This window comes from Oreochromis aureus, linkage group 3 (genome assembly GCF_013358895.1).
Source record: "Oreochromis aureus strain Israel breed Guangdong linkage group 3, ZZ_aureus, whole genome shotgun sequence".
Taxonomy (NCBI): Eukaryota; Metazoa; Chordata; class Actinopteri; order Cichliformes; family Cichlidae; genus Oreochromis; species Oreochromis aureus.
The window spans coordinates 51,872,446-51,898,120 of NC_052944.1; the positions used below are offsets into that span (position 1 = coordinate 51,872,446).

General features: G+C 40.4%; 1 long non-coding RNA gene across 1 annotated transcript; it reads right to left on the reverse strand.

Moving 5' to 3' along the window:
* Positions 1–10,526: 10,526 nt before the first annotated feature.
* On the reverse strand, positions 10,527–12,031 carry LOC120438148. The gene is made up of 5 exons (XR_005611702.1): positions 11,996–12,031; positions 11,774–11,902; positions 11,111–11,176; positions 10,910–10,978; positions 10,527–10,663 (listed from the first exon to the last, which is right to left on the reverse strand). It is a non-coding gene; the product is annotated as an uncharacterized LOC120438148 (long non-coding RNA).
* Between the last annotated feature and the right edge of the window lie 13,644 nt (positions 12,032–25,675).

Here is a 25,675-nt window from a genome sequence, read left to right on the forward strand (position 1 = left end):
CGGTCCTCCAGAGTAGGAGTGTACCTGGATCACAGAGCAGGTATTCTGTCTTTCTACAGCATCTCTGAAACCATGACTCTCCTCCACAGAGTCCAGGCCACATTTACTCAGCGTCTCTATGCCAGACTTTCGGTTCTTTTATTATGATAATGACACTGCAGAGTTCATTAAACTGAAATAGATGGAAATTACTGAAGGACAGTTGGTTAAAATGAGTGTTTTGTTTTCCACTTTCTTTCGTCTCCATTATTGTTGCTCAGAGGTCATTGATGTGCTGTTGCTTAACCTGTCAGTAACACTCTATGGGTGCAACTTTGACATTGCATCATTAGTTGTCTAGTTAATGTTTGGCTTTGTTTTAATGAAGAAATCTTTCATTAAATTTACATTTATCTTTACATTTATCTGTTCAACTCAGGAAAAGTGTTTCACTCTGCAAACGCTCTATATTAACAGTTACACACTATATAGAACAACTTAATAGAGTTATATTTGTTTGCAGATGTTGGCTGCTATTAGCGAATAGTTATAATCTATTTTGAAACAAAAAGAGACACTTTCTATCCATAACAAGAACTCCATAACAGCAAATGAACTGTACAACAAAAAATGCAAGTGCAATTTTTGGTCGCCTCAAAACAATGATAAGAATAATAAACTGGGCCAAAATGGCATGTTTGTTAATACAGGGATACACATGTTAATGTGATCTCTGGTCTCCCACTCAGAGACACAGGTCTCCGAGTGTCCTGCATTACCTGTCCACTCGCACACGAAGAGTGTGTGGCTACCTGAGGACACTCTTCTTGTGAGCGAAAATCTGCTCACACAGATATGTAGAGCTAAATACTGTCAATAAGGCCTCTGCAATGTTCTGAAGACAGTTAAACTTGTCAGGTAGTGATGTCCAGCAGGTGAAAATGCAGCTCCACTAACACACACAGCTATGGATTCCAGCTGCGTTCGTAGTTCTGCAAACTTTGACCCCCACAGAGTCGAGCTTTTTAGTTCAATCAGCTGCATTTCGATGTCCTCTGTGTCCAGCCAGTTAATGCGAGACAAATCCAGCTGCTCATTAAAGCTTTTTGGTTTGATCATAAAAGAAAACATTGGTCCATACACCCGAAAGTCCCGAAAACGCATTGTGAATTCTGTCTCGAGTCTTCGGATGTATCCGTGTATTTCCGCGGTGCTGATGCTGCACTGAGCGGACAGCTCCTGAAGCATCTGAAGTGTTGGAATGTGGAAATTTCAACATCGCTTAAAAAAACTGCCAGCTAGCAACGTCCCTCTCACCTGTATGCTAAGTTATTTTTAGCCAATTACAAGTTGAATCTGGTAGTTGGGGTTGTTAGCTAAGATACCGTCATTAAGAAGCGGCACAACTAATGTGTCTATGCGAGCTAATTTGCGATGTGCACCGCTGGATAGGGATGGGTACCAGTTCTGACATAAACGGTAGTAACCAGACCGAAAAGCAGCGCACATTTCGGTGCTTTATTTCGGTGCTTTATTTTGGTGCTTTTTTTTCCTGAGCTGTGATACACTTTGGATTCTAGCCAATCATTTTACCTTTCCGAGGATAGTAGGCGGGGCCAGGTACGTACGTTCTTTTAGAGCAGAGCTACAGATTAAAATGCCCAAGGCGGTTTATCAAAAGTCTGGCTGTACTTCACAGCAAAAGATGCAAACTCAGCAGCCTGCAACAAGTGCTTTAAGCTGATACTGTGCAAAGGAGGTAACACCTCGAATCTGATGAAACACCTGGCGACGCATAGCATTTTTTTAAAAGCCGACAAATGCACCGTATTTGATAGCTTACTGCAAGACCTCACCCCGAGCACATCTACTGCGGGTGTGGTGCCTGTTATCGGACCTGGAGTTAGCAACATCCCCCAAGAACCCGAAGAGTAGAGTCCTGGCCCCTAGCCCTGCCAGTGTAGCAGAAATGATGAGGATGATGATGGCAGCAGCAGCCGTTCTTCTCTGGGTGAGTAGCTTCATGTTGTTCGTGTGTAATTAACGTTGAGTAGGCTAACCACGTTATTACATTAATGCATGTAAGGTGAACTAGCAAACACCGTCGTAGTTACATGCGGCTGTCTTCTTGTTTGATGGCAGATACTTCCTTCACCCTGGCCAAAAAGGCTAAAATGACCAAAGAAAAAGTGGGAAACAGTTAAACATGAGAGGTTTTTGGACAAAGTTTGTGTTTTTTCTATTGTTTAAGCACTGCTTCCAGCCAAGAGTGATACCATATATGCCCTATAGTTGCAGAAAAGGCTAACATTGTTATCTTTTTACAGAAAAACAGCTAAACATGAGAGGTTTTTGAACAAAGTTTGTGTTCTCCATTCTTTAAGCACTGGTTTGAGCACCTTTTAAGCACCGGCACCATTTCAAAACTACCGGTTTGGCACCGGTATCGGATAAAACCTAAACGATACCCATCCCTACCACTGGACCGGCCATTTATTTTTTAATGCACCTTCTCAGATTAATTCACTGCGTGTCGTGGCTGGGCTGGGACAAAAAATTTGCCCGGGCATTGTGACTAGAGACCGGCCCACCAGGTATTATAGGAAAAACCATAAAGCTGTTGAATGAAAATGAATGCTGTTGTGACAGTGATGTACACTGTATTGATGGTATATGTATGATTTCGATACATTTTACATAAGATATAAACTTTGGTTGTAAGATTCAGATAATTATTTGTTAAAAGCGAGACATTTTGAATGAGAATAAGTAAGAAAAGTATTTCTTGGTGCCCCCCTTTCCCTGTTAATGCCCTACCTGGCCCCCTGGCAAAACTTTGCTAGACCCGCCTCTGAACAGTTACTGTCAGCTAGTAGAAAAGGATCCTGGTGTTATTTGTCTCTCAGAAACAGTTCATAACTTCGTTTCAACTCATTCATGTGACCTAAAAGGTAAACCTGTTTCTCCATCACCTGTTCAGCTCTGATGATTCAGTAAGGACATCTCCTGGTTTCATCTGCATGTTTCCCTCTCACCACATATCCAAACCGACATCATGACCTGCAGCTTTTACAGCTGTAGCTCCAGCAAACATCAGCTGATACTAGAAATTAATATTAAATAAATTCTAACAACAGCTGATCAAGCTTAAACGTGCTGCTGTTGTTTAGCGCGACATCCGCTGGTTTCCTCTTTCTGGCGCAAAGTGGGAGACAAACAAACAAGAGACAAAAGCCGATCAGCTGATCATTGAGTTTCATGATTGAAGTAGCAAAAGGAGAGGGAGGGGGAGAGAATGAAGAAGAGGCAGCTGACAGCGTAAAGACGCAAAATAACTCCAGCTTTGTGTTTTTATCCATTCTAAGTACACGGCAAACTGTGTCTCTTTTCGGCTCAATACGAAACACGTAATATTTTCTCTGAAAACGGAACTATTCCGTTTTTTACGGGACGGTTGGCAACTCTAATAACTAACCTTATGAATAAAATAAAGTTCACTATCAGTGACATCATAGCACCCACCCAGCTGTATAGAAGCTCCGTCATGCTAGCTAGTACACAGTACCAGTTATTGTAACTGACTGTAAAAAGTCAGCACAACGAAAATGGGCAGTACAGCTATGGTCGTGCCATCAGTTAACCCTTCGCGTGCCAGCTGTGGCACTCGTGCCCAGGGTTGCCGACCCCTGCACTAAACTTTAAACAGTACCTCTCTGTCTCTGTCTGTGCTGAACAACTAGAATCAGGATTGAGTCAGGCTGCAGCAGCTGAATCTGTTACTTGTAAATATCAGTATTTTTTATTCAGTTGTGGGAAAAATGCTTAAGAGTGCACACTCCAATGAAGGCAGTGTTTGGAAGGTTACTTTTAAAATGTATTCCAAAACAGATTACAGAATACATGGCCCAAATTGTATTTTGTAACATTTTCCATTTAGTTACTCTATGAGAGTAACGTATTCTGAATACTTTGGATTACTTAATATATTGTCATGCTTTTTACAACTACAACTACAATATTGCTGTGTCATTTATTACTATTACTGAAGGTCACTCGCCATACCAATACCAACTAGATTTTTAAATGTTAATATAAAATTAGGGCTGGGTATCGTCACTGATTTCTAGAATCGATTCGTTTCCGATTCACAAGGTCCCGAATCGATTCGATCCATGATTCGATTCAATTCGATTCGATTCGATTTGATTCACTTCGATTCGATTCGATTCAATTCAATTCAATTTAAATCTGGGAAATTTTGACAGTCAGAAATATTATAATTCAGATCAGTACATTTACATATTTCTGTCTATAAAAAGGAAGCTGACACTCGCAAGACTTTATCAAAGGTGTGAGCGTCACAGCAGATGCCTTTGTGTCAAAGTAGCTGAAGATAAAACACAGAAAACCATGAAGGTGGTTTTCCTGACCTGGGATTTTATAAAAATATTCTGCAGAATATCAAAAACGAAAGAAAACCATTAATCAACATATGAACGTTACCTCTGACGTTACAGCAGTTTTATTAGAGACACGGCTAAGCCTGTTGCATTTTGCATAATTTTAAAAAGTTTAAATTTGTTCAGTATTGAACGGCAGAAATTAGGTTTTCTTTTCGGAAGTATGTAAAACGAAAAGAAGGAAAAACAGCGGCGGACAGCGCTGTAAACAACAGTAGACTTGTGCGTAACAAGCAAGCGAATAATGCAGAAAACAGTACAGAGAAGGAGAGAGAGAGAGCTGTACATGAAGTGTGATTTTATCGTGGTGGAAGCAAAACAGTAAAAGTCAGAGTGATTTCATGATGATGTTTATGTGAAGCGTAGTTTGGATCTTCTTTTGCTGCTGGTTTGGTCAATATTGTTTGGAGAGAGATCTAACTAACAGCTTTAGAATCAGTGCAAAAAGGGCGTGAACACAAAGCGCGGACCCGCCGAAACATCAGAATCAGCGAGCTGTCGCTTTCAGCCCCGACCGTGTTGTGCAGTTGTTGTGCCAAAAAGTGATTGTCTGCCAGAAAGTGATTGTCGTCCGCGGGAGCGCGCGCAGCCGCTTAAAGCTGCAGCGCCCGTCGGGTGAGAAAGGCGACATCTCACTGATTCTGATCCGCGGGTCCGCGCTGTGTGTTTACGTCCTTGTGCAGAATCCGTGTACCTGCTCTCATGCAGGGCCGTTGCTAGCCATTTGGGTGCCCTAAGCACAAATGCTTTATGGTGCCCCCCCCCCCCGCCACTTAAAAAAAAAAAAAAAAACATTAATACTTTTGAATTTCTCAGTGGAATTTGTTTAATTAAATAACAACAAACATGACAGTTAAACAAATAAATAAGGTTAAAGGAGGTTAAAAATACTGTTACAAATAAATACTCAGGCCCCTTTGGAAAATTAAAATCAGAGCTGACATTAAAAGGACCTCTCCGCACAATTTCAACACGATCAGCATCTACAATGTGAGCTGGCCAAAGAGCAGGATCGGTTGAAGGGGGCACACATGTCTCCACAGTGTCACTTTCTGATAGTCTCTCAGTGACAGGACTCTCAGTGGTACTTGTGTATGGAACTGTACCTGAACTGGTGGTTGATGGTTCTTGTTCTTCTTGGCTAGGGATTGTTGCAGGGTCTACAATGGCTGGTGGTTGATGTCCAGGGATGGCACTACTACTGGATGGTTCATCCTGTCCTTGAGATCCTCCTTGAACATATTTAAGCATTGACCCTGCATACAAGAGAAAATATTCAGGGATTTTACAGAAATACAATTTTGAATCTACAGTAGGCCTACGAAAAATTGCATTATAAGACTAATAAATTAAGTAAGTCACTGGTACATTTAAAAATTACTAACTATATTTTACATGTATAGATTTTCATAATGGCAAATGGCAATATAAACATGCTGTACATAATTTGATATAAATGCGCAAGTAGGAAATCTATATTACTGAAGATATAGGTTTCATATTACACTGTAATATGAAACCTATATCTTATTTATGCCGCATAAATAAGATATGCGTCTTTATAGATATCCTGAAATGCAGCAACATACAAAGTAATCTTGTCTAATCTGATAATAATACTTGACTGCATCACTGACCTATCCCAAAGTTAAGGTTAATCAGTAGCATGCATGACGTTAGCCAGCTAGCAACCTGAGGAGGGAAATGCTAGTCTCACGATTGCTAACGTTATCTGAAAACCGTCAATTGAGTGACCATGATGAGTTGCTTTTAGTAGTCCATTCTATATTCATATCCACAACGTAAACAAACTACCCAACATCAATCATTTGCAACATTTGTTAACACAGTATGAACACTGCTAACAGGAGCTATCACAGAGTTGACGGACATGAGCGTGCAAGCAAGGGCTACAATAATGAACTTTTTATTGTTATTATTTAAACATTGCCTTACCGGCAAGCGACGCCTGAGTTTCATCACGCTTCCTCTTCTTCTTTCTTTTCTCCGCTCCCGACTCCTGTTGCCGCTTTCGAGGCCATGTTCAAACAGGTGTTTACCAATACCGAATTGAGGCATTATAGAACAGACCACTGGGAGTGGGGGGGCACCAGGAGGAGACTGGAGACAGGGCACAAAGCAGATTCACCCCTTTTCTCGGGAAAATTGTTTTATGTTGCTTTTGTATTGTTTAACCATATTAATGCATATGATATTTATAGTATTAATATGGTTTACTTTTTTTTTTTTTTACGACCCTGATTTTTTTGGTGCCCTACCGGCCATTTGGTGCCCTACGCAGTGTGCGTTATATGCGTTTGCGGAGCTACGGCGCTGCTCTCATGTACTGTTTTGGCTGTTTGGTGGTTGTTGAAATTTTGTGAGGTTTCACCTGAGATTCTGGCGTTTCGGGCAAAATAAATTTATATTAAAAAATCGATTCAGGATTTTAATGAATCGATTTCACGTTATCCAAGCGATTTTAATCGATGAATCGATTATTAAAACCCACCCCTATATAAAATGAGTAACAGTAGGGTGGACATTAGGTAAGGCTGCACTTTTTGCAGTGATCTCTTATAGAAAACTATTTTGTATCAGTAATATGTTTTCTTTTTGTCTGTTAATAATCATGTGGAACTGCACATGATTATTTGCTAGCAGGTTGTTAATGCTATCCATCAAGTCTAAAAACAGCTTGCTAATACATGGAGATCCTGAAGGCTGCTCCAAAAAATATCAGATTATATTTAAAGATTTGGGCATTTACTAAAATAAAAATAAAAGCATTCTAACATCTCACTTGTTTGTTTTTATTCAGTCATAAATGTATACTATTTTTTATTAAGAGAGATTAAGCTTGTGTTTCTGTCATGTAACTTTTGATCCCTGTGTTTGTGATATGTGATTTCCTACATGCTGGCAGAGCAGCAGTTTGTGCTCACAGATGGTGACGGTGTGGAGAGACGGTGGTGTTTCCTCAGAAGAACTAATGGACTCAGAAAGGGTACGAGTCCATCTCACCACCTTGACTTGCTGACTGATGCTCGTCTGCACTGCACAGAGGAAATCAACTGACAGAGGTTTGTCCAGTGCAGTGTTATGAAATGTATATTTTACATCTTCTGTGCTTACAGGTATGTTTTTCTTGACAGAGGCTTTGCAGAGGTTAGACAAGGCAGAGAAAATCACAATTCTGATCTTTCATCAGAGGCTACAGATAAACAATACACAGCTAAAAAATATATAGTTCTGGATGGTTTAGAATTGAATGTTCTTTATACTGGCACATGCTGTACACAGTATGTGCTTTACGTTTTACTGGGATATTTGTTGTCTGATGTTCAGCAGGAATGGGGAAAAAGAATAAAAGGGAGATTGTTTATTGTTTTTGTAATGAAGTGAGTAAATCTTCATTATTTATTTGCTTAATTATTTTAGAAGTGTTTCTGAGTGAGAGTGAGAGAAGTCAACATCCAGCTTCAAAGAAATCATCCAGGTAAAGTGACGTGGACCAGTGGATAAACTTATCTCAGCTTTCAAAGGAGATACTCTTAGAGAGTCTTAGAGAGACTATCTGAGCCAATAGAGACACTTTGGACACTCATTCCCCCACCTCCCTGACTCCCCCCTCACAGATCCATCACCACCATCAAAGACTTCACCCACAGCACCCCCCTCCTCACCCCACACCTATAGGATCTCACACCACCTTCTCCCACTACAACCCTTCATTGTCACGGTCCAGTGTTTCCTGCTCAGCAGCCGCCTGTAGCCCAGTTAGCCGCCCAGTCACCAACTCCACCGCCACTTTCATCTCAAATTCAGTCACCCGTAGCTCAGTCTTCACCCCCGCTACCCATAGATCTGTCACTACCACAATCAGACTTTCTGCAAACCTTGTTACAGTCCATAGCCCAGTCAGTAGCGCAGTTAGTAGAGGAATCATTAGCTTTGTCATCTGCTCAGTCACCCACTCATCTTCACCCTCAGTCAGGGGTCCCTATTGCCTCTGGCCCTGCATCTACTCCAGCTGGAGGGCTCGAGGAGACCGTCCAGCCTCAAGTTTCGTCAGCTGGAGGGCCCGAGGAGCCCATCCAGCTTCAAGTTTCATCTGCTGGGGGTTCGGGAGAACCCAGCCAGCCTCAAGTATCGTCAGCTGGAGGGCCCGAGTCGCCCGTCCAGCCCCAAGTGTCGTCAGCTGGAGGGCCCGAATCGCCCGTCCAGCCTCAAGTGTCGTCAACTGGGGGTTCGGGAGAACCAAGCCAGCGTCCTGCCTTGTCGGCTGGAGGGCCTGAGGAGCCCGTCCAGCCTCAAGTGTCGTCAGCTGGGGGTTCGGGAGAACCCAGCCAGCCTCAAGTTTCGTCTGCTGGAGGGCCCGAGTCGCCCGTCCAGCCCCAAGTGTCGTCAGCTGGAGGGCCCGAGTCGCCCGTCCAGCCTCAAGTGTCGTCAACTGGGGGTTCGGGAGAACCAAGCCAGCGTCCTGCCTTGTCGGCTGGAGGGCCTGAGGAGCCCGTCCAGCCTCAAGTGTCGTCAGCTGGGGGTTCGGGAGAACCCAGCCAGCCTCAAGTTTCGTCTGCTGGAGGGTCCGAGGAGCCCACCCAGCACCACGCCTTGTTAGCTGAGGGTCCTGGAGGACCCAGCCAGCAAATCCTCACATCTGCTGACAGTCTGGGGAAGTCTGTTCAGCCGTCTAGCTGAATCATCCCCCGCGACTTCTGCAGCATCACCGCCATCAGGTTCCGCAGCTGTCCCGCTGCCATCAGGTTCCGCAGCTGTCCCGCTGCCGTCAGGTTCCGCAGCCGGAATCACAACAATAAATTTGACAGAGGTACAAGATGATTTATCTGCTACTATATTTCTGTCATTAAAAATGTAAAGAGATCAAGATAAAGTAATCAGTAATGCCCCCACCCTGTACTATTGGAAAAAAAAAACATGTTTAGTGCTTTTGTTGTGCTCTAGATAATAACTCTTTAAATGAACTGTAATAAGAGAAATTTAAGTTCTAGTGTCAGTTCATGTGGGCTGAACTTAATTTGAGTGTGTGTTTCAGACATACATTCAATAGAGTGTATCTTAAAAGATGTCAGTGGCTCAATATGTTAATGAGAACATATAAAAGCAGTGTGACATTATGTTAATAGCTAACCACAGTGCATGTATTTAAAAAGAGGTAGCAGCTGTGTTCATATGCACAGCATCTTCAGACGTGTTGCCAAACTGAGCAGGTAAGAGAAAGTGGTTTAACTGACACTAATTTGACTGAGACATAGACCAATATAGAGAGTGTGTGTGTGAGGTGGTGGTGGTGGGTTTTTTCAATTTAGGTCAACTGTCCCACTTGCTCATACACTCTGAAACAGTGCTAGAAAAAAAAACTCCAAACAAAAAACAAAACAAAAAAACAACCATTATTGAAGGTAGTACCTTTTTATTTGGAACAAAAAACAAAAGTCAGGAGTTACTCTTTACCATTGAAACATACTTTGATAATGGACTTTTTTTTTGTTTTTTTTTTGTTTTGTTTTTTTTAGAAAAAAGACATCATTGTTTGATAGTGAAGAATTTTTTTTTTTTTCAGAATTGAAATATCTTTGGTTGTCCAAGTGGTTTCTTTACTTTCTGTACTAACTGGAATCCTGGTCTTTGAGCATTTAATAGCAATGATCTATTAGTAAATCTCATTACAGTGTACTCAAAGCATGACTTTGGTGTTCAATAAAACCTCACACTAAAAAAACTGCTAACAAAACAAAAAAACCCCAGAAAAAACAGTCATTTCTTTCTTTAATTATTTATTTTTCCTCTATTATTGCTGCTTTTTAAAATGACAATGACTGAAGAGAGAAATACTTAGAGAAAAGCTAACATTCTTAAAAGGTACATGCAGATAATACTAATTTCATAAACACATATAAAATAAAACCTTAATGTGCCATTTAGGGGAGGGGTTATCTTTATGAGATAATGGTAACAACTGTTAAGACTGATTTTTACTTTCTTCTTTACAGCTCAGAATAACAATATCAGTGATCATGTTATCTTTTTATTTTTCTGTTTTTCATTTTCTTATTTGCAAAAGTTACATATTAGCTAACCACATGCCATGGTTTTATAAAAGTCCAACAAATACACTATGTTTGAGGCTCACTTTACAGAAGAATAGATGACAGTCTCTTCTTCAAAGCATGGATTAATGTCTGCTCTGGACACTTTTGGTTCTGTGTTGGGAAAAAAAATATGTTTATTTATCAAGAAACTCGTTTTTCATTGATGCATGTTCGATCATCCAGATAAAGAAATCCCAGAAACTTATTAGGTCATCTGAACGTAGTGTTTTCAATACAAATGCTACATCCAGACAAACAGAACAGAATCAACATTCTGGGATTTTTTTTTCTTCGTTTTTAAAAGTGTGTGTGTGTGTGTGTGTGTGTGTGTGTGTGCGTGTGTGTGTGTGTGTATACCTTTTTTCCCCCAGTGTCTTTTAACAGTGGCATACAGGACATCATTTGGTTCATATGAATTGTCTCCATCTAACAATAAATATAAGATAAAACCTGATGACTAAAATGCCTCATGTCACACATATTATTATACATCATTTACATACCCTTTAAGTTCTTAAAAGTCATTATAAAATATAAATGACTACATCAAAACTTTACCATTCTGCTTCCTTTGTTTTCTGACGACAGCATATGTTGCTCGATGTAGGTCCGTGTCTTGCAGGACTGACATGTTTAAAAAACAAAAATGGGTGAGGGTCAGACTCATATTCAGCACAAAACAAGTCATTAACATTCATGTCATGCTCACAATACGCATCATGGTTACAATATGATGGTTATATTACATATCTTTACTTTGATCAAGCCATCTGTCAGAAGTTTATGTGATAGTGTTACATACTAATATTGTCAAGCTAAATTTTGGGATTATGAGGAGCTTGGAACCAGTGCCACTTGGTTAATTTGTAATTTTTCCAGTCATGAAACTATTATTAAAATATATATTTGTCTGTATTAATCTGGTAAATATATTTTGTTTTGACCCAGTTTAAATCCTGCTATTCACTAAATCTCTGCATTTAAAAAAATAATTATATTGGAATCTCATCATTTCTAACTGCATGTTTGAAAGACATGACTTTAGTGTCAAGTGTTGTAAAGATGATAAGTGAATATTTATGTAATGATACATAATAATCAAAATCAGCAGCTAATGGATTTGTATAAAACAACCTGTTAGGGTTTTTTTTTATCTAGTGCAATGATGCAAAAAAGACTGCTACTGTAATAGCAAGAATAAGTGAGAGAACTTTTCTGTACCTTTGTGCTTCTTCTGTAGAATCAGGGCCATTACCAACAGAGCCACCAAAAAAACACAGATAACAGTCCAAAGCAGAATGTGTTTTTTAGGGAAATCACTGTGTGAAAGATCAGTCTCTTTGTAAGGTGCTGGAAAGAACATGGAGATGTTAAAGCAAGTGGAAAAGAAAAAAGACAAATAAAACAAAATAGGGATATATTTAAAAAAAAAATCTAAATCACCTTGACGTTGTTTTATAACAGCTAACCAGCTCTCAGGTGATTCCCCAGCTCCAGATATGCTGCACTTGTAGAGTCCTTCATCAGATTTGGAGACATTTTTGATGGTCATGCTGCTTTGATACCAGGTCCCGAGAGAGACACCATCTTTGTAGAAGTCAGTTATGTGGTCTGAATGAGTTTTCTTGTTTGTACAGTTAAGGATCACCTCATTTCCCTCCATCACAGGGTAGGCAGGACTTTGCAGGATTACAAAACCAGCTGGGAAGTGAGATGAAAATATATTTTATGAATTACTTCATTACATTATTTAATAAAATGACTATGACTATGATAATAAAAAATATGAGTTATTTTTTGTGAAAAGTGTTAAAGAAGTTAGGATTCAACTTATTCAAAAGTAACACTTTAAAACTAAACCTTCCTTAATAGAGGTGCATTTCTACACACACACACACACACACACACACACACACACACACACACATTACTCAACATACCAGTGATAGAAATGTTCACAACCTCACTTTGTTCTCCCTTTTCATTTTCACACCAGTATTCTCCACTGTGACTTTCAAAGGTGGGATAAATTGTGCAGGGTGATGCTGATGTGTTCGATATGTGGGAAGAGTTTTGCATTTTATGGGATTTCCACTTCACGATCCATTCAGTGATGCTTTTATCTCTCTCGCAATGTACAGAGACAGACTTGTATTCAAAGAACTGAAGTCTATTTGGAACAATGTGAGGAAAAACTGCATCTAAGACAAAATTATGAACAAAGAAGGCAATCAAATAAATTATCTGCTCTTAAAACAAGAAAAGAAAGTCTTTCAAAATGCGTAACTATTACAAAACACAACAAAGTGCTAAATTTGCTAGAATTTGCTAGCATGAAGTCTGACTTCATGCTAGATTGGATCTGCTTCTGATGAAATAAACACAAACCATTAAAAAATAAAGTATCAGAGCCTCAAACACTTTTGAAGGTAGCTTTGTGAACTCAGTTTTTTTTTTTTTTGCTAAAATGCAAATAAATACAAAATAGCATCATTTAAAATTAATTTGAATATTACAGGTCATTTAGTAATCTAAACATCCCTGTTTATATCAGTCACAAATTGCATCTAACTCACCAGCAAAGGTGCGATCAGCTTGTAAAGCCACGAGGACCAAAACTGTCACTGTAGAAACAAATGGAATTCTGTGCATCAGACATATATGACAGCTAAAAATACATTCATTGGTGGAATCAGTACTTACAAAGTCGAATGCTGAGAGTTGTAATCTCCATGATGTCTTGCTGCTGACTGCGAGAGCATCTGACTGAAATACAACAGACAAAATGTAGGTTGGGACTTCCTGTTCCTGTTGAATTCATTTTTGATGTTGATGATGCAAATTGTACCAAGAATTATCTCTAAGACACATAACTGCTATGACAATAATAATGTAATAGAGATCATTCTGTTTCTAGCTATTTCCAGCAGTGACTGTTTTGGAGAAGAAAAATTTATTTATTAATTCATCAAATTGCAACTATACTTGGGCTGGTGGGGAACAACAGTTTTCATCGTGGATTTCACCTGATATAAAATGATTAAACCTGACATAAAAATTTTCCAGAACCTCAGTCCTCCATAGTATAACATTCACTTACAATAGTTTTCCTCATCCTTCTGGGTTTTTATTTTCAATCTGAACATTTAAAAGAATTTCCAAATGCTTTACTGCCCAAAAAACTTGTATGGCAAAGGGGAGCAATGATACTCCGATAAGTCTGAAATTTGATTTTTTACTGACGAGCCATGGAGTGCCAAGGCCAAGTTAAAATTTAAACCACTGAGGTATCTAACACTGAACATGATTTTACTGGGAGACTTTGGCCTTAAATTTAACTGAGTCTGAAGTATGCAGAGGTCGCCTGACTTGTTCATGTTACCTTATGCAGTTAAGACATTAGAAAATCTTTATTTATTTTAATCAAGTCTAAATAAAAAAAACACTCATGTTGCCAGTTTCTGAAGTAAAATCACAGCTGCTATCACAAGTCAGAAAAATCTTTTGAATACACGTTATATTTGTATTGGATTTCTTACAATAAAATTAATTTTGACCTAAATATATTTAGTTTAAAACAATTAGTGTCATTCACTCCTTTTTGTGGTTATTTTGGTTATTTGGTACAATTTTTGTGTAATGTTTTCTAATTTTATCAGTTTCAGATTGACTTCAGTTGGCAATATGAGTGAGTGTCTTTGCTTTTGAAAAAGAAAAAGCAGTTTGGTTTAATGTGGAAATTCAGCAGTTTTACAGTTACCAAAATGTAATTAAGCTCAAGTGCATTTCCAAATTATTTTTAAAATATTTATGTCTATAAATGTCTTTGTTCAAGTTTGTACAAATGTATTTCTCTTTTCCTCAAAATACTCAGGTTGACATTATGTTTTTCTGTGCCATTCATTTTATTTTATTTTGTAATTTTTTTAAAAAAAAATTTAAATTTTTTTTTTTACAATTACTATAGCTTTATGCATTGTCTATACTGTCCATTTTAGTAGCACCTGTTTAGCAGCTTCTTAAATACCTAGTCATCTAATCACATGAAAGCAGCTTAGTGTATTCAAGATCACTTGCTGAAGATCAAACAGTGCATCAAAAATGTGACTTTAACTGTGACTTTAAATTTTGCTTTGTTGGGCTGGTCTAAATTCAGTATAGCCTAGCCCCACAGGAAGCAGGCATGGAGGAGACTCAGACCCCAAACATCCAGAGAGCCCACCAGAACCCCAGAAGTCCTGTGGTGGATTTTTGGATGACATGTATATCTATATAAGTCTAAGGAGCTTGGAAAGAAAAGCGTCTGGACTTCTTTAAGTTGCTTGAAACTTAGCAACTTAAAGAAGTCCAGAAGCTTTTCTAAAGCTCCTTGGACTACGATGACCTGGATGACTGAGAACCTCCACAGACATATATCTATATAACTATATACACTATATATCAATCTGCACTGAACATATATACCAGGGGTGGGCACCGAGGGCCGGTGTCCCTGCAGGTTTTACATGTGTCCTTGAACCAACACAGCTGATTTAAATGGCTAAATTATCTCCTCAACATGTCCTGATGTTCTCCAGAGGCCTGGTAACGAACTAATCATGTGATTCAGGTGTGTTGACCCAAGGTGAGATCTAAAACCTGCAGGGACACCGGCCCTTGGGGCCTGGAATTGCCCACCCCTGATATATACTGTAACTTTCTTTTTTTTTCTTTTTCTTTTTTTTGTCTGTCTGCCGGCAGCCAGCTGTGCCAGAGTGAACCGAGTCGCAGGCCCCGAGGGCGGAGGCCCGAGGGCCCCCTTTGCCCCGGAAGAGGCCTGACCGAGCGACAGGCACCAGGCCCCGCCAAGTAGCCACCGGGAGTGAGCTGGTGCATACCTGAGCGCCCAGCCCCGGACACCAGGAACCACCAATGCACCAACCCCTGAGGGCATCAGTTACCAGCAGGGAGTGTGGTGAGGGGAGATAGCCCTCCACACTTGGAGGGCCTGGGAGTTCCCAGGGAGGTGGAGTCTAAGACCCGACCTGACATATAGACACAGACAAACAAGCACACACAGACACAAACATGCTTTCCCACCCTCATGCACACATATACAAACACTCAGCACTCACCCAACGTAGGGACAGACATACATAGACATGTACACACAATCCCTTTCAACATGTAAATTAATCAGAATGTTCTTTGGGGGTGTTTTTGTATGTATTTTGTATAGTGTACATATATATATATATATTTTTTTTTTTCTCTCTCTCTCTTATTTTCTTTTCTAAATGTACCTGTATATTGTTCACATGTTGAAATAAAAATTACCAACCAACCAACCAATACTCTCCAAACATACTCCATGCCCCGGGTCCAGGTACCCTCGCCCCCAGAGGGGGAAACGGCACCCAGACCCAAGGGATGTGACCCTTTCCCCCGGGGTGGAGGCAAGCAGACCGCCCCAGGCTCCGCAGCAGCAGGGAGGCCAATCGGACATCCAACACCTCCTCCCAGCCCCCCGCCCGGATGGCTAGTAGAGAACGGGGGTGTGTGAAGACCCCATACCTCCCTCCTCCCGCTCATGTGTAGTGTTGCTGCGTGTTGTTCTAAAGTGCATTTAAAACAAGGGAGGGCATGGTGCTGCTGCCAGAGAGCAGCAGGTGTTAGCACGGCCCCTCCCGAGAACCCTCAATGTCTACATGGATTTAAAATTGAGAGGTGGGCACCGGCGCCAGAGGTAGGGTTGAATACACAGACCATTAACGTGGTCACCCTCAAGGCCCTATATATATATGTGTGTGTTATGAGAGTGTGAATAATGTGGATGTCTAAGTTGTGGAATAAAATTGAGGCACAGGTGGCCAGAAGGGGACAGAGGGGGGGGAATGCCTCCCCTGCACACTGGTGACACACCCGCACCCCAAGGCCCTACCTGTCTGAGTGGGTGTGGTGGAGCGGGAAGAGGGAGGCAGCCGGGGATGGGAGGAAAAGAAGGAGGGCAAGATGCCTCCTTAGGGCCAGCTCCCCCGCTGACCCCAGTAGGCACCCCCGTCCTCTGGTACCCACCAAGGCAAGGGAGCCCAGGCCCATCCAGACCGGGGCCTATGGCAGCAGCACCGCTAAGCCCACCCCACCCCACCGCAGAGGAAACTATACCCACCCCAACATTCAATCATCTCCAGACTACACAAGACAACAGACACCCAGGTTAGGTAACTTTCACATAGACTCTTAAGCACAAGATGTTTTGCTTCACCATGGTTTATTAAGGTAACAGTAACAGGGCCGTTAATGGTGGGGAGAGTTCTCCTAAATAACTTACTCTCCAGCTCCGTTACTTCCATAGTTGCTCTGCTTCCACGTCTGCAATATTGTTGTTTCAAATCGCTGTTTCTGGGGCTGTGATCCCACTAGTGGGATTTGTCTCGGTGTCACAGAAAAATTCAAGCCTTTAGCAAGGATGTTTTTCTCTGTTTGGGTGAGTTATCTGTCAGACAAATTCGTCATCATTGTTCAACCAGTGGTGCTGGTTTCAGTCATTATGCAAATGTACTGTTTATAAGATTGGGGAAACCTGCAGTCAGCTGAGACTGAAGAAGTCACTTGGATGAGTGATGAATTATTTCTCCCACTGAAAACGCTACGTCCAGATGAACAGAATAATTTGGGGGTTTACTTACCTGGATGATTGAGCATGCATCAAGACGACGGTTGGGAAAGCAACCCAGCAGCCGCAGTTGGGGATACTCGTCCCTATATTAGGGGACCAGAGGACACCCCAGCACTTATTTTTTCCTGTTGCTTCTTTCTGTCTCTATGTTGCTCTGCTGTCTGTGCTTAAGGCTGTACACTCCGGGGTTCACTTTGTGCATTTATTGGAACTGTATCTAAAAAATCTCCACATCGTTGGTGGGATAGGGTTATCATGAGAGCTTCAAAATTTGCGACCACATTACCACCACAGGGGCAATTGTGGCAACCACCTAGAAAAGAGCAGAGGAGAGGCTCTTCTTCTTGGATTCAACCTTGGTGCCTCTCTCAGAATTTATGGGAAAAAAATACCTTTATGAAAATAGGGCGAGATAGATTGAGAAAATTAACAACCTGAGGTGGGATATCAAATGGCTAAGTTTGATAAGCACAAAAATAAATCCATTGTGAAAGAAATTTTACCACTGAAGAAACTCTAGTGTTGATCATAGTTCCACAGGGTATTGTATGCCAAAGCATACAAAGCTTATTTCCTGTTCTTATTGTCCTTATTGTCAACATTATGCTGCTCTGTTGTATGTTAGTTGCCCCTTGGGGATAAATAAAGTCTTTCTCATTCTGATTCTGACATCTGTCCCAATTCATGTATATTTCGTATTTCTTCAACAATGGTTTGAATGGTAGATGGTGGCAGAAGATGCTGTCCCTGTAGTTTAATGTAAAACATACATACATTTCTGAGATACAGGTCACTGAAATTAGACCAATCCATACCAGGGTCTTCTGTATCTGATACACTGGCACCTTCCTGTATGGTGGGATTTGTAGTTGGACTCTCTATGTATCTTTGTTTGAACCACAAATCACATTTTCGAAACATTTGTGTTTTCTAGACATATGGGAGGTAAATGTAGAATTTACGGAGAACACACTTTAGCATCTTCTTACTGGACAAGTCACATGCTGTCCTTCTTCTATGTGTTCCTTTGGGTGAGCAATCAAAGCTTTAGTTCCCTCACATTGGTGTTCACAAAGTGAGACAGTGCAAGTCAAACCCATAAAGGTAGTATCCTGAGAAACAGTTGTGGTACCAGTGTGGTGGCGGTAGAAGTGAGAATTTAAAGCAGCCTATCCAGAAAACGCCTGCTTAAAACTTACTTCAATACATTTAAAAATACACCGGGGTTCTTTACGATGCAGTCTGCAATGCAAAACATAAGCTTTCACTGACTGAACTGATTCTCCACCTATGCTGCAAAAATACATAGTTAAGATAAGTTAGATGTCTCTAAACGTGCACTGCTGGTGTTACTAGGCTATTTTCAGTCTAATGTAGCTAACACTAATGCTAGAAATGAGCTAAAGCTAACATAAATTTATAATTTGCGCCTTCACTGCCCGCAACACACCGCTGTCGATAAATAAACCAAGTTGGATTAATTTTCTTACTGTAATAACTGAAGACGAGTTGTGGCAGAAGTTAAAATTAAAAAATGAGAAACAAGTCCATGAAAACGAAGATAGTGCGCTGCGACTCCAAAGCAAAACTTGTGTGAAGCTGCAAAGACGCTGTCTGCTGTGGAGCCTGATGCAGTGCATTCATGTGTAACGATGCTCTAGACTTCAGTGGGGAAATGCCTAGTTTGGGGATGAGTTGATTTTAAAAAGTCTTTTTTCTCTATATGATAATTAAATATGAATAAACAGAACAAACAACAGATTATTATTTTAACACTTTTGGGATTATATGGTTGTAACTAGTGTCACCTGGCAGTTTGCTGCCCTCGACCAGCAACTCCAACTCCTCTGCGTCCGCCTCACTCTTTTATTGACAACATAGGTGACACATAATTCACTTAACCACGTGACAGTTTTAAGCAGCCATGTGTGTGTGAGCAATGTATACGCCTGTGTGTGTGTGTGTCACTTCCTGACAACGTATAAGACATGATATCAACCTCTCCATTCACCCTCATACAGAGTGTGACCTTTCACAAACTAATGTGTGTCATGCCGAAACAGCAGAAGTGAGCATCTCGCTAAACTCTAAAAACAGGACCTTGCAATAGGTCGTATCTCAAATGACCATTTAAAGGTGTGAAGTCTTGCACTTTAATAGAACAGAACAGTCTGGTTTCTAAAGCTATAATGGAAATTATAACGTCGAGGCTGCTTCCTCTCATCTCATGGTGCACAGAGTGTGCACAGAATCCTTATCAGACCTAGTAAGGATTTGTCGATCATTTTACTTAGTCGTTGGCATCTGTGACTGTCGCACTGACCTAGTAGGTGTGGCTGTTACTCTTCTCTACCTCCTCCTGCCCACTACCTGCTCTGTGCTGCTGCTTGCGCGTGGCTGCTGATTAGACCTTGTGTGCAATCAACTAAGCGCGGCCTGGTGTGCGCCGCTCCGCCAGGTGAGCTGAATTAGAGCAATCAAGGGCTGGTGTGCCTAGTAGACCTTAAAATGCATGCAGCAGTCATTTGACCCAGGTGCGACATACTGAGAGGACAGCAAACAAAGCACAATCCACTTTCCACTGTGAGGAAGCCTTTGAGCTAGACGGGGTATCGGTAAGCTCTTGGACTCATATTTGCTGTTTATATGCTTGGGAACTATGGAAGCTCAATTGTGGGAATGTATTTATGCTTTGGGAAATAGTTACTGCATTTAAGTTTAAGAAATTATATTGATATTAAAATGAATGTTTAAGTTTGAATAAATTGCTTATGTAGCTAGTGTTTCCCACATATTTATGTTAATTAATACTAAAAATAGTTACCCCAAATCCTTGGTTAAATCTTAAAACTAGTGTAAATATGTCTGGTTTAATTTATGGAAAATAATTCTTTGTAAAAGAAAATCCTTGGTTGAAGTCTCTATTAAAACATTTGCAAACCCTAAAATGTATACTTTAAAAATGTAATTGTTTATAAAAAGTGTAAAATGCAAGGTAGACACATTTTGTGTATTTAAGAACCAGTTTATTTCATCTTTGTTGTTTGAAATTACTCAGCTCTGTGATTTAAAAAAAACAAAAAAACAAACAATGAATGTAAAACTAACTTAAACTGGGTTAAATGATAGTTTAGCTAAAGCTAAATACTTTTGTCTATGTTAAATGGCTTTACTGAAGTGTATATATTTTTGCATTCTGTATAATGCATTTAATTTATCTGAATGATTAACAAAATGTTTATTTTTTGTGTTTAAAGGTTTTCCACCTATCTAGCAAAACAGCTATCTAACTACCTTATTGACTGCATGAATCACTGCGTGATTTAAGATCATAATTCACGTCGGCAGTAATGACACCTGGTTACGCCAATCGGAGGTCACTAAAATCAATATTGAATCGGTGTGTAACTTTGCCAAAACAATGTCGGACTCTGTAGTTTTCTCTGGTCCCCTCCCCAATCAGACCAGGAGTGACATGTTTAGCCACATGTTCTCCTTAAATTGCTGGCTGTCTGAGTGGTGTCCCAGAAACGATGTGGGCTTCATAGATAATTGGCGAACCTTCTGGAGGAAACCTGGTCTTGTTAGGAGAGACGGCATCCATCCCACTTTGGATGGAGCAGCTCTCATTTCTAGAAATATGGACAAATTTATTAAACCCCCCCAAAATATGACTATCCAGAGTTGGGACCAGGAAGCAGAGTTGCAGTCTTACACGCCTCTCTGCAGCTTCTCTCCTCCTGCTACCCCCTCAAAACCCATCTCCACTGAGACTGTGTCAGCTCCCAAACAGACAAAAACAAACAAACCAAAAGCCAGCAATAAACAACTTAAACATAAAAAATCACAAAGAAAGAACAATACAGTATCCACATCTGAACCAAAGAGTAAAACAGTGAAATGTGGATTATTAAATATTAGGTCTCTCTCTTCCAAGTCTGTTAGTACATGACTTAATAATTGATCAACAAATCGATTTACTCTGCCTTACAGAAACCTGGTTGCAGCAGGATGATTATGTTAGTTTAAATGAATCAACACCCCCGAGTCATTATAACAACCAGAAATCCCGAAGCACAGGCCGAGGGGGCGGTGTGGCAGCAATTTTTCACACCAGCCTATTAATTAACGAAAGACCAAGACAGACTTTTAATTCATTTGAATACCTGATGCTTAGCCTCGTCCACCCCAGCTGTAAAACTCAGATGATAACAAGTAAGGCTGGTTTCTATCGTCCACCTGGGCCTTACACAGAGTTTCTCTCTGATTTCTCAGACTTTTTATCGGATTTAGTGCTCAGCTCAGATAAAATAATTATTGTGGGTGATTTTAACATCCATGTAGATGCTAAAAATGACAGCCTCAACATTGCATTTAATCTGTTATTAGACTCAATTGGCTTCTCTCAAAATGTAAAAGAACCCACCCACCACTTTAATCACACTCTAGATCTTGTTTTAACATATGGCATAGAAACTGAACATTTAACAGTGTTTTCTGAAAACCCTCTGCTGTCTGATCATTTCCTGATAACATTCACATTTACAATAATTGATTACACAGCAGTGGAGAGTAGACTTTATCAAAGTAGATGTCTTTCTGAAAGTGCTGTAACTAAGTTTAAGAATATAATCCACCCACTGTTATCATCTTCAATGCCCTCTACCAACATAGAGCAGAGCAGCTATCTGAACGCTACTCCAACAGAGGTCGATTATCTTGTTAATAATTTTACCTCACTACGTACGACTCTGGATACTGTAGCTCCTGTGAAAACTAAGGCCTCAAATCCGAAGTACCTGACTCCGTGGTATAATTCTCAAACACGTAGCCTAAAGCAGATAACTCGTAAGCTGGAGAGGAAATGGCGTGTCACAAATTTAGAGGATCATCATTTAGCCTGGAGAAATAGTTTGCTGCTTTATAAGAAAGCCCTCTGCAAAGCCAGAACATCTTACTATTCGTCACTGATTGAAGAAAATAAGAACAACCCCAGGTTTCTCTTCAGCACTGTAGCCAGGCTGACAAACAGTCAGAGCTCTACTGAGCCAACAATCCCTTTAACGTTAACTAGTAATGACTTCATGAACTTCTTCACGAATAAAATTTTTATCATTAGAGAAAAAATTACCAATAATCATCCCACAGATGTAATATTATCTACAGCTACTTTTAGTACCATTGATGTTAAGTTGGACTCTTTTTCTCCAATTGATCTTTCTGACTTAACTTCAATAATTACTTCCTCCAAACCATCAACATGTCTTTTAGACCCCATTCCTACAAAACTGCTCAAAGTCCTGCCATTAATTAATTCTTCGATCTTAAATATGATCAACCTATCTCTAATAATCGGCTGTGTACCACAGGCCTTCAAGGTGGCTGTAGTTAAACCTTTATGTAAATATAAACATCTCTAGACCCAGCAGTCTTAGCTAATTATAGGCCAATCTCCAACCTTCCTTTCATATCAAACATCCTTGAAAGAGTAGTTGTCAAACAGCTAACAGATCATCTGCAGAGGAATGGCTTATTTGAAGAGTTTCAGTCAGGTTTCAGAGCTCATCACAGCACAGAAACAGCTTTAGTGAAGGTTACAAATGATCTTCTTATGGCCTCTGACAGTGGACTCATCTCTGTGCTTGTCCTGCTAGACCTCAGTGCTGCGTTCAATACTGTTGACCATAATATCCTATTAGAGCGAGTAGAACATGCTGTAGGTATTACAGGTACTGCACTGCAGTGGTTTGTATCATATCTATCTAATAGACTCCAATTTGTGCATGTAAATGGAGAGTCCTCTTCACACACTGAGGTCAATTATGGTGTTCCACAGGGTTCGGTGCTAGGACCAATTCTGTTTACATTATACATGCTTCCCTTAGGCAGCATCATTAGAAGACATAGCATAAATTTTCACTGCTATGCGGATGACACCCAACTCTATCTATCCATGAAGCCAGGTAACACACACCAGTTAGTTAAACTGCAGGAATGTCTTAAAGACACAAAGACCTGGATGGCCGCTAACTTTCTGCTTCTTAATTCAGATAAAACTGAGGTTATTGTACTCGGCCCTGAAAATCTTAGAAATATGGTATCTAAGCAGATTCTTACTCTGCATGGCATTACCTTGGCCTCCAGTAACACTGTGAGAAACCTTGGAGTCATTTTTGACCAGGATATGTCCTTCAATGCACATATTAAACAAATATGTAGCAATGCTTTCTTCCATTTGCGTAACATCACTAAAATTAGAAATATCCTGTCTCAGAGTGATGCTGAAAAACTAGTTCATGCATTCATTACTTCCAGGTTGGACTACTGTAATTCTTTATTATCAGGATGTCCTAAAAACTCGCTGAAAAGCCTTCAGCTAATCCAAAATGCTGCAGCAAGAGTCCTGACAGAGACTAGAAAGAGAGAGCATATTTCTCCTGTTTTGGCTTCCCTTCATTGGCTTCCTGTTAAATCCAGAATTGAATTCAAAATCCTGCTCCTCACATACAAGGTCTTAAATAATCAGGCCCCATCTTATCTTAATGACCTTGTAGTACCATATCACCCTATTAGAGCACTTCGCTCTCGCTCTGCAGGCCGACTTGTTGTTCCTAGAGTATTTAAAAGTAGAATGGGAGGGAGAGCCTTCAGTTTTCAGGCCCCTCTTCTGTGGAACCAACTTCCAGTTTGGATTCGGGAGACAGACACTATCTCTACTTTCAAGATTAGGCTTAAAACTTTCCTTTTTGCTAAAGCATATAGTTAGGGCTGGACCAGGTGACCCTGAATCCTCCCTTAGTTATGCTGCAATAGACGTGAGGCTGCCGGGATTCCCATGATGCATTGAGTTTTTCCTTTCCAGTCACCTTTCTCACTCACTATGTGTTAATAGACCTCTCTGCATTGAATCATATCTGTTATTAATCTCTGTCTCTCTTCCACAGCATGTCTTTATCCTGTTTTCCTTCTCTCACCCCAACCGGTCGCAGCAGATGGCCGCCCCTCCCTGAGCCTGGTTCTGCCGGAGGTTTCTTCCTGTTAAAAGGGAGTTTTTCCTTCCCACTGTCGCCAAAGTGCTTGCTCAAAGGGGACTGATTGTTGGGCTTTTCTCTGTATTTATTATTGTGCGATCTATTGTACAACACAAAGCGCCTTGAGGCGACTTTTGTTGTGATTTGGCGCTATATAAATAAAATTGAATTGAATGAACCTGAAACTGGTCAAAAATAAATTTGAGTGAATTTCAAACTCTGGTCTTTCAAGTGTGGGCACCTCACAGAGTACACTTGACAGTGACCCTCAACCTGCTGCCCCAGCATGCAACAACATAGAGGATGGCACTGTCCACAACAGAGATACAACAAGAAAACATTAATTGGTAGGGATAGTGAAAACTTCTGTTTACATTTGTTAGTCACTTGGCTATGATAGTAAACAGTAGACACTGATCTATTGTTTACACTCCCTCTGGGGGTGGGCGTCAGAGGGAGTGTTCACCCAGGGTGCCAAACAGGCTAGGACCGCCACTGAGCTGTACTAATCGAAAGGTTGGTGGATCGATCCTGTCCTGCTTCAATCTGCATGCCAAATATCCTTGGGTGAAATGCTAAGCCCATGCATATGTCGGTGTGAATATTAAATAGAAAGCACTTCAACTTTTGCTTGTGGAAATGAGGCAAGTTTTATATAGTGCTTTGAGTTCTCTGAGAAAGTAGAAAAGTGCTATATAAGAATCAGTCCATTTAATAATAATGGATTGCAATCCATTGCAGCACTATTCATTCACTCACTGGTGTAGGCAAATACCATCGGTATGATATTGCGGTAGGCCAGTAGGTGAAGTGTCTTGCCCAAGGACACAACGACCAAGACAGACAGAGCTGGGGATCGAACTAGCAACCTTCCGGTTACAAGATGAGCGTCCAACCCCCTGAACCACAGCCGCCCCAAATTTACCTTTTAACTACTTTAATCGGATTAACCTAGTCAGGGTTACCATTATCATTATTACGCTGGAGCTTTCTTCCCACTGTCGCCAAAGTGCTTACTCGTAGTGTGTCATATTTTCTTTCTGTTTTTTCTTTGTATTGTTGTATTGTCTTTACCTTACAATATAAAGTGCCTTGAGGCAACTGTTATTGTGATGTGGATCTGTATAAATAAAACTGAATCTAATTGAATTACTTACCTTTACTGACATTCAGAATTTTTAAATCAAACTTTGTGTTTCAAAGCCAGTGTTTAATTTAACAGTGAAATGTTTACAAAATTTGTTTTCTGTGTGTCTATTCTGGTTACAGTCAGCAGTTACTAACTTATTGACAGAATTCTTTAACTACAGGGGAACATAGAAATGCATACAATTCGAATGGTGTAGCGCAACACTAGTGACAATAAAACTGGGTGAACACACCCCTTTTAGTTATCGTTGACAAAGGTTAAAGTACAATGCACTGTATTTAAGG